Genomic DNA, 14,783 nt, shown 5'->3' on the forward strand with positions numbered 1-14,783 from the left:
ACACCTTTCCCTGGTCTAGTCTTTTTCTGCGTCGCCTCAAATGACTTGGTGAGAGAGCGGTCGTAGTCCGATTTTGGCCGGGTCTTTTGAGATTCCTGCTTTTTTTTGTCCACCTTCTTTCTTAGAAGATCTGGAGGTAGGTAGAAGTATGATTTCTCTGGGTTCTCCCTCTCTTCTTGTTGCTTTTTTACTTTTTCGAAGAAACTGTCCACATCTTTTTTTACTACAGCTTTTAATTCCTTTTCACTTTTCTCGAAAGATAGTTTTTGGGAAATAACTGGATTAGATGAGGCTTTCTTCTTTGCCGACTGGTGGGAGAACAACTTTGTTTGCGGGGTGGACCTCTTAGGAGCTGGCTTCCTCTTAGTCATCAAGGGAGGCGGGGCAGCCGTTGGAGGCGTTGGAGACCTCCTTGGAGGTGGCAGCGGTGGCGGCGTTACCACCTGATTGCCCGGAGCACTATGATGATCTAGAGATTGAATAATTGGACTTAGGTTGGCGGAGGTCCTGCTGTGTGATTACAAAAAGAATAATTAGGTATAAGAAATTGTTATTATTAATCATGCATGTCAATAGAAAGTTTGTGAAAAAATTGTTTCATTCACTTTTGTCCGCACCTATTGTCTGGCAGTTGAGGAAGTGGCGGTGGACTAGAGACCCTGGGAATAATGATGTAGCGCTTGCGCCATAGTATGAATGTTTTCTCTGCTTCTCCTAGAGTCTTCTCCCCATCACCTCCTGGAATGTCAAGAGGCAGGTCACTAAAACCTTTGTTAACTCTATCAACTAAGACGCTGACATATCCATGTGGTATTATTGCCCCATGGATTCTTGGTGTCTTGGTAGGATCTAGAGGAGAAAAAACACCAAGAGCCACCATGATTGTGGCATTCTCTTTTGGAATATGCAGCTCACATGATGTAAACGGTGCAGTGATGTCATCCACGGGGAAACATAGCATTGCGTCATCTTGATTTGGCAACTCTATGGAAGCGCAGCTACTTTTCAACTAATTAGGGGGCTAATATTAATGTTCATTCCTGGATCTGATGCCTGCCTCTGGGCACTCATTGCTATTTGCACTTGCTTTATGATTTCGTCCTGCATTCTAGCTTGCATGTCTTTTTCGTGCTCCTGTGCTTGAAGCAACGCCTCCCGTGACTCATGAACCAATTCCTCCAACCTGCTAATCTACGCTGCATCCTCATCCTTCCTTCTCTGCCGGCTTCTATAGGTATCTCTATCGTCAGGGAAACCATGCTCCCAAGAAATATTTCGTCCTAAACCTCTCGTTCGGCCACTGTGTTCAGCGGTCTCAAGGGCATACGTCAGTTCATCCTTCTCTCTATTGGGCCTAAACGCACCAATAGTTTTAGCTTCTAGAGCATAAGATAATCTTTGTGTTGCTCTTTCGAGTTTTGAGCCGTGAACCAGCTTCCCGGTCTCTAGGTCCAGTCTTCCCTCATGAGCGAAAAACCAATTCTTCACACGTTTGGGCCAATTGAGTGATTCTAGTGTGATACCCTTGGCAAGAATGTCCACTTCCATTTTTTCCACTCGAGAATGGCAGTCGCGTAGCCACCAGATCCCATGCCATGGTGGTATACCTTTTGTCAGGCATTCTCTTGGTTCCTTCTCACCCGTTCCTCACCCTCTTCCGATGTCTTGTACTGTACAAAATCATTCTAGTAGGGCCTCAACTTTGTGAGCGGGCCACTAGTATTGAAATGGGCGTTATGTTCTTCTTGACGTATTTTGTGTATAGGGATTTCTTCCAAGTCTGAAATTGTGTGGCCATCTTCTTCATAGCCCAATTTCGAACTAGTTCCTTCAATTCATCATCGTTGATAGCATCATAATCTTCCGCTTGCAACGTGAAATGTTGAAGAATATCATCCCAAATTAAATTCTTATCAAGATCAGAGACAAAACTAACATGAGGCTCGTTGATCTTTTGCTTCCATTCACGGGCATTGATCGGAAGTCTATCCCTTACAAGGCACCCACAGTGTTGCATGAATTTCCTTGCATGTGGACCAAGTGGTTCGCCTGTCTCGATATTGAATTCCGATATTATGTAGCGCCCCTCCAATGGCTTTTTTGGGCCTTGAATTTTTTTGCTTTTCACCGTTGTTGTCGTCGATCCAGAGGGCTATGTATAATAGATGATAGATATTCAAATATATATATATAATATTCAAATATATATATATATATATACCTCGCCTGTATTTTCTTGCACAATATTTTCTTGGTTATCTTCAAGAGCCAGGTATTGACTCCCGTCATCTACATCTTGCTGGTCACCATCGGCAAATTGAGTGCCGGTATTGATAATATTCATCATTTCTTCATCCATGTTGTCTCTCGGGGCAGCCATCTAGCTTTTACACCACCAGATATATCTATAAAAAATAAAAAATATATCTATAAAATGAACTCCTGCAAGACGTGCCACCTCAAGGATAGTAACATTTGTAAAAATCATTTCTGTATCTGTACTAGTGATAGAATCTAGCATAAGCCTTATTTAAGTGCCTAGCTTGTTTGAAGGGGAAATCTTAACTAACAAAGTTTAAAGGTTTCCAGAGCATTTAACACTACTCTGCTTGCCGAGAAAGTTGCTAGTGTTGTGTCGTTGTCATTTTTCATGGCCGTGGCCACGGTCATTGTGTTCTCATCTTTTACTACGGCAGGTAAGTAATTCACATGATATTTCCGCAAATTAACAGAAGAATAGGAGTGTACACATATAACAATCGATTATCGTTTATATTTATATATACTATTGTGGGGGATACGACCCTGGATACCCACGACAGACCACATGGGCTACGCCTCTAGGGGCGGCCCAGCCCATGAGAAGAGGCCTTGCGGGGCACGATTCTGCTCGGCGCCTCCCGCAAGACATGGGGAGGATATCCTGAAGATGTTATGAGATTTGTTAGGATACGTACAATCCCATGATTCTTGTAATCTGTTATTACTTTCCGGTTATCTCTCAGATCTAACCGACTTGTAACCCTGCCCCCCAGACTATATAAGGCGGGCAGGGACCCCCTACAAAATCATGGAAAATCATACGATAGCTAATACAAAGCAACAGACCACAGGAGTAAGGTATTACGTCATACTGACGGCCTGAACCTGTATAACTCATGTGTCTCTTTTGCCTTCTTGTTCTTGATTACACGCTCCTCTGCCGATCAATCTATCTTCGTGGGATACCCCTCGGAGGACTGCCGACGATATTCTGTCGACAGTTGGCGCACTAGGTAGGGGTGTGCGTGCTGTTTCCTTATCAAACAAGATGGCTTTTTCTGCAGGCTCTTCGTCCCTCCCACAGCCCAGCCAGATCTTTATGGTCGGATCCATCACGTGGGTCATCAACGCTGATGGAGTCGGAGAGCTCCTCGAGCCGATGTAGATCCGTTCTGTGCCAACCACCCTTGCACCTGCGACTGCAGATCCAATCTCAAAACCACTTTCGGGGTCGTCTTCATTGGCTGCTCACCGCTCGCTTCCTCGCTACCAGAGGAGGCATGTCAACAATGAAGATCTGATCGAGTCCATCGATCGGGTTGGCCTGAAACTCACCGATTGCCACTCCATTGTTGAGTCAGCTCTGGACACCCTCGTTCAGCACCGACCACCTTTCGATCCTGATCTATCGGTGCTCAGTGCTCGACAAGCTTCAGGGCTCGCCACCCTGCCGTTTAGGCTCATCAACGCCACCGCTACATATTAGAATGCCCTGAGGGGCAAATTCGCCGACTAGATCGCCGACCAGCTCCCACCAACCATCAACATGCTGCACGCCAGCTGGGGTCCCAGAACATCCCTCTAAACCATCCTGGAGGAAAATCCAGACTCCGAGTCCCAAGGCTCCATGGAGACCCTCGCCGAGACCTTCATCGAGCAACCCCCTCTCTTGCCTTTCCGGGGTGGCGCAATCTTCAACATCAGCATCGACAGCCCCCCTCGGAATGGCGAAACTAATGAGGAACATGCCGCCCATGAAAACAGGAACATCAACTATGCGCAATGCCGTGATAATGAGCATGCCCTTGTGATGGCCGAGGCCGCTCATGATAACTAGATCGACTCGTAAGGAAGGCCCTTCCATCACAACCTCGATGAAGAATTCCTCCACGTTGATGGCCATGACGCCTTCAAGACTCTGAGCGCCAATCTAGCAGTAGCCGCCAACGAGCTTGCATGACTCCCGTAGGCGCCCGAGCTCGCCAAGGTCGCCGCTATGCTTAAAGCGGCACACTGTCAAGTTAATGATATCCAAGAGGATCAGAGACCTTCGTGCTCCACAAGCGTGATTCGCTGATCAGCCATTCCTAGATCCAATCGCTGCCCCAGTCAAAGCCGATTCGCCGACCAGTCACTACCTCCCCAGGGGGGAACTGGAGGCCACCACACCGAGCATCATCGCCAGCATGACTAAGAGGTCGAACAGGACACCCGAGTGCACCTCAGTAACCTCCAAGATGCACGATGGCATATTGATCAACGTTGCTTCGGGCACCATGAAGATGAAGTACGACGTCGCCAGGAGTATGAGCGAGAGTACGGTAATCCAGACTCGGCTCTAGAGCCGATCATCGCCGGCAATACTGCTAATATCGGTGTCGACAACCTGAAAGGGCCCCCAGCGTTCACTAGGGTGCTCCGAACACTCTAGTGGCCCTGTGGTTTCAAAATCACTAGGGTCGAGCCCTATGAAGGAAGGATGAACCCAACTTAGTGGCTGCAGGCTTATGCCACCACCGTCCGCGCTGCCGGAGGAGACACCAACGTCATGGCAAATTATCTCCCTGTCATGCTCACACCAGCCGCCATGAGCTGGTTCACAAGCCTTGCCCTAGACTCCATCGGATCTTGGGAAGAGCTAAAGAAAGTCTTCACCGACAATTACATGGCTACATGCAGGTGGCCGAGCACCAAGCATGATCTCAACCGCATCACCCAAAAGCCATCCGAACTACTCCGCAGCTACATCAGGCGCTTCTCCAAGATGACGAATTTTATTCCCAACATCACGGAAGCCGAAGTCATCACCGCCTTTGTCCGAGGACTTCATCACCGCGAACTCCATTCTAAGTTCAACAGAAAGCCACCTACTGGCATCGGCGAGATGATCATGACCGCCAACCAGTACACTGATGCTGAGGAAGTGGAGGTGCGTTTTAATGAAGACACAAGCACTAATCGCCCACCTCGCTGCCACGACGACCACACCGATGACCGATAGCACAACGACCGCCGCTACGACGACCGTAGTTTCCATCGGGACAGTGGACGTGATCGGCCAGATGGATTCAAACCTAGTCAGAATCACCGCCACCGACCATACCACATTGTTGCCAATGTCAATGAGCCGCATGCCAAGCGTAACTACGATGAGTAGTACAAGAAGATCCTTGATGGCCCATGCCCCCTACACAAGAACGCCAAACACAAGATGAAAGACTGCCTTGATTTGGCTAAGGAGTTCCAGGACAAAAAGTACAACGATGACAATGGTGGGAACAGAGGACGCCGACCACCTAGGGGTAATAACAATGCCTTCCAGGACCACGACAAGGTGGTCGCCACCATCTTTGGGGGCCTCGCCACCAATGAGAGCAGAAGGGAATGTAAGCTCACCGCCTGACGAGTGCTCGCCGTCGCTTCAGAGGAAACCGCCGCCAACCCCAGCTATCGCCCATGGTCTGAAGTCCCCATCACTTTCAGCAGGGCTGACTAGTGGGCAGACATACCCTACACAGGGTGTTTTCCCCTCATCCTCGATGCAACTGTCTACAAGATGCTTTTCAAAAAAGTCCTTGTCGACGGTGGGAGCGCTTTTAATCTACTTTTTGCCGGGGCCCTAGGGGAGCTTGGCCTCAGGACAATAGATCTCACACCCTCAGACTCCTTCAGGGGTGTGGTACCTAGCAAGGCATCTAGACCGCTTGGGGAGATTACCCTACCAGTACAATTTGGCATGGCAACCAACTACCGAGTGGAGCATGTCAACTTCTACGTCGCTGACTTCGACACCGCCTACCATGCCATACTAGGGTGTCCAGCTCTGGCCAAGTTCATGGCCGTTCTGCACTATGCGTACCTGGTGTTGAAGATGCCTTCACCTGCAGGAGTCCTGTCTCTGCGGGCCAACCTCTCCATCGCCTACGCTTGCGAGAGATAGAGTCTCGCCCTCACTGAAGCCACCAACCTCTCCATCCAGATGGCTAGCGTGATCGCCGAAGCCAAGATGGCGCTTGCTGACGACATGGAGATCCCAAAGCCTCCTCGTGCCTCCACCAAGTCCAAGGAAGTTAAGAAGATCGGCCTCGGCCTCGACGACCCTTCCAAGACGGTGAAAATTGGGGCTCACCTTGACCCCAAATAGGAAAGCGCGCTCATCTCCTTCCTACATGCCAATGCCGATGTGTTTGCTTGGAAACCTATAGACATGCCAGGGGTACCGCGAGAGAAGATCAAGCACTCCTTAAATGTCTCGCCGACCACTAAACCGATCAAGCAAAAACTTCGCTGATTCGCGCCGGACAAAAAGGAGGCCATTAGGGTAGAAATAAAATGGCTCTTAGCTGTCGGATTTATAAAAGAAGTGTATCATCTAGATTGGTTAGCTAATCCTATTCTTGTTAGGAAAAAGAATAAAGAATGGAGAATGTGTGTTGATTATACTGATCTTAACAAACACTGCCCTAAAGACCCCTTCGGCCTGCCTCGGATAGATGAGGTTGTAGACTCCACCGCTGGCTATGAGTTGCTCTCCTTTCTTAACTGTCACTCCGGCTATCATCAGATCTCCCTCAAGAAAGAAGACCAGGTCAAAACATCATTCATCATGCCTTTCGGTGCGTACTGCTACACCACTATATCCTTCGGACTAAAGAACGCTAGAGCGACCTACCAAAGGGCTATCCAGACGTGCCTCGACCAATAGATCGGCCGCAACGTCGAAGCCTACATCGATGACATGGTCGTCAAGACTAAAACTGCTGACAACCTTATCGCCGACCTTGAAGAAACTTTCTCCAACCTGAACAAATACCGATGGAAGCTGAACCCTTCAAAGTGCATCTTTGGAGTTCCATCTGGTATCCTGCTGGGCTACATCGTCAGTGCTCGAGGCTTTGAACCAAACCCTAACAAGGTCTCTGCCATCACCAACATGAAACGGCTGACATGTGTCAAGGATATACAGAAGCTTACTGGCTACATGGCTATGTTAAGCCATTTTATCTCACGACTCGGTGAAAAAGGGCTACCTTTCTTCAAGCTCCTCAAGGCCTTCGAGCTTTTTTCTTGGTCAGAGGAGGCAGATATAGCTTTTGAGCAGCTTAAGTTGTTTTTAACAAAACCTCCAATCATGACAGCACCACGACCAGATGAAACTCTGCTAATCTACATCGCCGCCACTTCTTGCGTTGTCAATATGGCTTGTCGTCGAATGTGAGGAAACTAGACACGCCTACAAGGTGCAACATCTGGTCTATTTATCAGTGAGGTACTTAATGAGCCCAAAACTTGTTATCCTCAGGTGCAAAAGCTGTTATATGCAATTTTGATTACCTCATGCAAGCTCCGACATTACTTCGAATAGTACAAGATCGCCATGGTCACCGAGTTCCCTTTGGGGGATATTCTCTGCAACAATGAGGCCAATGGTCATATCATCAAGTGGGCTGTTGAGCTCGACACTTACTCCATTAACTTTAGAAGCAGACCCACCATTAAGTCACAGGCGCTTGTTGATTTCATCGCTGAGTGGACTGAAATCTAAGAACCCATTGCCGCCACTTGCCCCGAGCACTGGTTGATGTACTTCGACGGCGCCCTTAACATAAACGGTGCTAGTGCGGGCATTCTGTTCATCATGCCGACCAAGGATAAACTCTGATATGTTCTTCGCATACATTTTTCGGTCTCCAACAACGCCATGGAATATGAAGCATGTCTCCATGGTCTCCGTATAGTTGTCGAGCTCGACGTCAAACGCCTCATGGTGTATGGGGATTTTGTGCTGGTTATCAACCAGCTCAATAAAGATTAGTCCTATTCCAGTGATAAAATGGACGCATACTGCACTGAAATTAGGAAGCTCGAAGGGAAATTCTACGGTATCGAGTACCACCACATGGTATGAGATCAAAACCAACCAGCCGACCAGCTCTCAAAGATAGGATCTTCTCGCACCATGGTTCTGCCAGGGGTTTTTGTTCAAGACCTCCTAGCACCATCCATTAAAGAAGAGAAGGAAGTTGAAGAAGTACCCTTGCCGAGCAGTTGGTACTTGCAGTACCTTTGTTGGTCACCAATTGGAGGGAGCAGTTCATCAAATGCCTCACCAGCGACGAAGTACCCATCAACAAGATTGAAACCGAACGTCTAATTCACCGAAGTAAGCATTACGTGTTGGTGGATGGTAACCTGATGAGGAAAAGTGCTAAGGAAGGGATACTGCAGAAGTGCATCATCCAAGACGATGGTGTGAAGCTACTTTCTGAAATTCACTCTGGTTCCTATGGCAATCACGTGGCTTCGAGAACTCTGGTCAGCAAAGCTTTCCGAGCAGGTTTTTATTGGCCCATGGCCATCTCCGATGCAGAAGATCTCGTTCGACGATGTGAGGGTTGCCAGTTTTTTGCCAAGCAAATACATGTATCGGCACAAGAACTACAGACCATTCCAGCTTCCTGGCCATTCGCATGCTGGGGACTGGATATGATCAGGCCTTTCAAGCCAGCGCCAGGAGGTTTCCAGTATGTGTACGTCACCATTGATAAGTTCTCCAAGTGGATTGAGTACAAACCACTCGTCTTAGCTACTGCAAAGAAAGCAGTCGAGCTCTTTGAAGACATCATACACAGATTTGGTATCCTGAATGGCATCATCATCGACCTCAGGACCACTTTTATCGGCCATCATTTTTGGGACTTCTGCGAAGACCGGTGCATCTCTATTAAATACGTTTCCGTTGCTCATCCTAGAGCTAATGGCCAGGTCGAGCGGGCTAATGGTATGATCCTTGATGCCCTCAAAAAAGACTCTATCAGAAAGAAGAAAAGCATTCGGGCAGATGGCTCAAAGAACTACTAGCTGTGGTCTAGGACTGCACACTCAAGCTAGTCACAGTACTAGCGTATCTCCATATTTTTTGGTCTACGGCTCAGAGGCCATACTTCCAGCAGATATTGCCTTCCGAGCACCTAGAGTAGAAAGTTATAATGAAGAGCAAGCCTCAGCTGTATGGATAGAAGACATTGATTGGGCTGAGGAAGAACGTCTGATCACTTGTGTTCACATAGCCAAGTACCTCGAAGGTTTGCGGAGGTATTACAACTACAACATCAAAGGTCGTTCGTTCGCGATCGGCGACCTCATCTTACATAGGAAACAATAATCCGAAGGGCTTCACAAGCTATCTTCCCCCTAGGAGGGCCCTAACGTCGTCAAAGATGTTACTCGACCAGGGTCTTATCGCTTATGTGACTTAGATGGAATCGATGTTCCTAACTCCTGGCACATCGAGCACCTTATACATTTCTATCCCTGAAACGTAACAGATGTGTATTCTTTACTTTCTGATTAATAAAGTTCTGGTCTCCATAATTTGCCTCCATTTTTTCCTCCATTATAATTTTCACTTACGGTTGACGGGTTATATGCCACTCCATGATGATCTCCAATACGCTCGCCGAACATGATTTCTCCAAAAATCGCCGAACACGTTAACTCCAAAAATCGCCGAACACGATTTCTCCAAAAATCGCCGAACACGATTTCTCCAAACTGCCGAACACGATTTCACCAAAAATTGCTGATTATGTTTTCTCCGGATCACATAAATTTTCCTCCTAAAACGACGACGATTTCACGCTCCAAATATCCTAAACATAGCTCGTCGATCATCGAGCAGCACACGTTTTCTTTTCTATTTTCTATGGAGAAGACCCAGTCTCTGATCCCTTCCTACACGTGCCTGGGGCTCCACGCTCTGCGTTATGGTTGGTCGGCTGTGGTTCCTTGGTCATGCCTATTCATCCTACACGTGTTAGGGTCTCTGCGCTCGACGTTATGGACTATGGGCTAGTCAAGGCCTACATTTCAGGCATGAACTAACTGCTCGGACGCCACTTTAACTACTTTTTATCGCCAAGTTACTCAAATTGGCCGCTGGGCAGCATGTGTTTTGCTCTGATCTTTATGGAGAACACCAAGGCTCTAATACACCCCTACACGTGTTATGGGCTCCGTGCTCTGTATATTGGGTGGTAGGCTATGATTCCTTGGTAACGCTTGTTTTCCCAACACGTGCATGGACTCCGCGCTCTGCATTATGGATTACGGGCTAGCTAAGGCATAGAGTTTAGTGAAAACTAACTGCTCGGACACTGCTTATATTATGCATAATTACACCGGGTTGTTAATACAACAATTTTTCATCGCCAAATAAAGCAAGTGGTACAGGTGATAATATCCGTGCAGTTTGTTAAGCTCCGCCAACACCTTCGGTTTCGCCAAACAGGTCTATATCGCCAACAAGCATTTTTGCTGCATCTTCAACATCGTCTTCCAGCTGCTGGGTTTCCGTGTCGCTCAGTCCATCAGCGAACCCGCCCCCTATTGACTGGATATCGACAGTTGGGTAGTGGGACCGAACCACCGCATGGGCATGAGTAGCGGCGGTCATAACAGCGTCGCGATTGAAGTTTTTGAAATTCTCCTATGCTGCCTTGCATCTCTAGATGATGATGTCTGACCCTTGCTGCTTGCCGTCGGGACAAGGCACCAGTTCAATATCGACGTAGTCGAGTACTGGTTTTATTGCAGTGGTTACAGTGTTGAAGTTGTCTTTTTGGACCTTGGCTTCCTACACCAGCACATCGAACTATGCCTTGGATTTATGGCGGTAATCTACAAGCATTACAATGGTTCGTCATGCCAGAAAAGTACTACAACATTATTTCTGATCAGGGGGTATCTACCTTTCAGTTCTTCGGCCAGTTTATTTGCTCGCTCTGACTCTTTCGCTTTGTCTTATCGGATTTGCTCGACGGTCTAGCGTAGCTGGCTAAGTTCTGCATCTTGCTCTGCAAGCAAAATAGTTATCGAAAAAATGGATGGCCAACTATTGTAAAGTACATTCGCTGATAAAGCATACCAGATTTCTGCTTGGATACATTCTTGAACTGCTTGCACTTCTGATCGAGCTGCTCGAATTTACTTTTGAGCTCTCCGGTTTTCTTGCCCAATTACTTAGACATATTTTTTAGCTCCTCGAATACAATCGCCAGTTGCTCAGATTTCTTCTTTAGCTGCTCGGATGCAGCCGTTAGTTGCTCGAATAGGACCCCATTCTGATGTTCTAGGTCCCGCGAGTTAGACTTCGCAAGGTCCCGCTTGTGCTGGGCCCTCTTAATACTCTTTTCCAAAAGATTTAACGCTTCCCGGAGTTTCTTGTTCTCCTTGGTGAGGGGCTCCATCCTATTCATCCGTTGGTGCCGTTACTCGGCCGTTCGAGCTATCCCCTATGGGTGAACATTGATAGTGATAAACTTTGGTCTCCAACAACATATATCAGTATTTCAGGCGCGGTACTCACCTCGATTTGAGTCATAACTCCAGCAACGGCGGATTTCAATCTCTTTACCTCCCTGGTGGTGTTTTTCTTCCTCAACAATTACTACCTCGTCCCCACGTTTTCGGAGAATCCGAACAGACTAGGGTTTAGGTACGGCACGCTCGATCTCCACAACCTCGTCCTCCTCCGCCAGCGCTCAAGGCACCATTGGGGGACTCTGTGGTCGGACAGCTGCTCCAACCACACCTGACGTCGCTGCGGGCGATGCAAGTTGCTCCTCGGCCGTTGTCGGAGCTGCTTCCTTAGCATCCGGTGCATCCACAACAGCTGCAGCTTTCACTTCCAAAGTACCGACGTTTTCAGTCTCTGCCTTGGTCGCTGTCGCCGACGTGCCTGTTGTGTGCGCCAATGATTCACCACTGCTAGGACCGCTGGCAGTGGTGGCTGCCCCATCCTCTGTCTGTTGAGCACTCGAGGACTCCTAGATGGGAACAGTCGGCATTGTTCCTACTGAGGGTCTGGGCCTCGGTGTTGCCCTGCATAATGTCGGTCTGTCAGTACCCAAAAGAAATCAAGGAACAATATTTTTACTCCAAGACAAAGATACGCACGGTTTGGTCTTTCGATTCAATTTCTTGAACCAGCAATGCCTGCCTGATCCCCTAGGCACTGCTGCTTGGTCTGCCTGATGGGAGAGTTCCTGCTCTTCTACAGCAGGCTGCTGCTCTACTTGGTGCCCCAGAGCCTCCTCTGTGTGCTGCTCTACGGTTATTCCCCCTTGTTGCTCAGGGACTCCAGTCGTCTACACCGCCAGGACTTCTGTCGTTGCCTATGCATGACTCTCCCTTGCTTGCTGCTCGGGGACTTCAGCACCCTTCGATGGCTCCTTCGTGCTTGGTGGATGTGCTGTCTAGTTTTTATCATCGTCAGACCACTCCAGCACTACGGTCCTTCGTGGTTGAGCGGTTTGGTCATCACCAAGCGAGATGCCACCCGATTTGTGTGCAGTGGAGCCTATGGGTTTTCTCCTTTTTTGGACCGGCTCATCTACTGCTGGTCTTTTCCCATGGATCTTCTCCGATACCGGGGATGGACTATCCGATGAGGTGCTCGGCTCCTCCTCTTCGGGCTATAGCGGCCGCCGAATGTCTACTCCTTTTGGCCAATCGGCTCTCAGCATGCTTGAAAAGTATATTGCCCTATCCTGCGAATGGATCTTTACATAAGTAAGTTAGTCCTTTGCTCGGCAATCGATGCCTGATCAATGCGAAGTAAAATGGTTACCTGAGGAGGTGGATTGGTGCAGTTGAAGGCTTTCGTTCCTTGTGGCCAGCTGAATGAGATGTTGGCAGTGAATAGGTCCATGGCCTGGTCTATTAATTCTTTCTTCGATAGCCGGTCTATGCTTTCCCGGGTACCGTCGCTGTCACCTTTGTAGTCGAACGCCGGGTGGGCCCTCTCTTTGCAGGGCTGGATGCGGTGCACTATGAAGCTAGCTACAACTAGTTCACCCCTAAGCTCCATGCCCTTAATCAAGTCAAGAAGCTCCATTACTTGCTCCATGTCAGCACGATTGGGTCTCTCCAACCAGCTACTATGGTTCACTAGGATGTGGTGGACGTCGCATCAAATTATTGGGTGACTTTGTTTGATGTAGAACCATCTGGCGTTCCAACCTTTCAGGGAGGTGTTTAGCGGTACGTTGATGTATTCGCTGGCCATCCCATCCATGAGCTGTAGGTACACGCCGCCGACCACTTTAGAACCGCTGCCCCCTTTCTTCTTCAGACAAAATAGGTGCCTGAAGAGGTTGAAATGTGGAAGAACACCAAGAAACGCCTCGTAGAAATGGATAAAGATCGACACATGCAGTATGGTGTTGGGGTGCAGATTGCAGAGGCTAATCATCCAAAACTCCATAAGATCCCTCAGAAAGGGGTGGACAGGGAACCCTAATCCTCACCAGAAGTAATCTTCAAATACTACAGCCTCATCAATATGAGGTGTTGGAAAGGGCTCACCACTAGTCGGCCGGCATCCAGCAGTGAGGTGGTCTGGGAGAACGCCCGCCGCCACCATTCTATTGAGATCCACCACCCCTGTTTTCGACGGTACCCACTCCTCGTTGCGGCTGGCTCCGGTGGCCACCTTCCTCGGCTTTGCGGCTCCCTTTTTCAGCGCCATTTTCTCTAGTTTGGTCCTAGATTGGAGGCAAGTGCTCGTGTTGGTACGAAATGTGGAGCGCAGGGATTATGAAGGAAGGAAATAAGGGAGAGTGGTAGAGGTAGGCGGCGAGGTATGTGGCAGCGCGGTTATAAAGCACTTTCCCCACCCTTCTTTGCATCTGAGGGTTTTTGGGAAACCGTTCCCGCGATCAGCGCTACTTCGACTTCTCCAATGTGGTTTAATGGGCTGCAACTTGGGCTATCACGCAACAACAACCCACGTCATTCATTTGTCGTCGCCAAATAATCACCGATTTCTCCACAATTTAATGAGGCTCAGTAACCGTTACTGTACAACCATTACTCCGATTTTTTCTCCACGGTTTGATTTATCCGATATCTTTGCCTGAAACACGGGGACTGGCTATCCGCTCGATTGGTTTTCATTATTTCTTCATTTCTGACCCTGGCACAACGTGACTATGTCACCTACTGTTAGGCTCAATGACTAAGTGGGCACACTTCACCTTGCGGTGAATGTGTTTGTTTCCATCTCGAGGCTACGCTCGGGGACTGGCTACCTGCTCGGCTGGTTTACTACTTTCTGACCCTGGCACCATGTGACTACGTCACCTACTGTCAGGCTCAAGGACTAAGTGGGCACACTTCACCTTGTGGTGAATGTGTTTGTTTTTTTCTGGAAGACTCCGTGCCTCTAAAAGCTAAAGAAGGTTATCTTTTCTCTCGTGGTCGGACTCTAAGTGGGCACACTTAGTTTTACTGTGCAGAAATTTTCAATTCTGGACTTGAGCTCCTTACACCCTTATGTCAAGCCATGCTCGGAACACACTGCTCGGCGATGTTGTATGCTGCTTGGCAGCTGCTCACAACTGCTCGGTGATTCATTATGGTGGTCGGACCATGATTTGGACAGCTCGGTTTTGGTTCGCACCTGCTCAAAAAAGCTCAAGACAGCGTTGCACAACGGGTACAAGGCGCTCGGGGACTAG

This window comes from Miscanthus floridulus, chromosome 7 (assembly GCF_019320115.1).
Source record: "Miscanthus floridulus cultivar M001 chromosome 7, ASM1932011v1, whole genome shotgun sequence".
NCBI classification, from domain to species: domain Eukaryota; kingdom Viridiplantae; phylum Streptophyta; class Magnoliopsida; order Poales; family Poaceae; genus Miscanthus; species Miscanthus floridulus.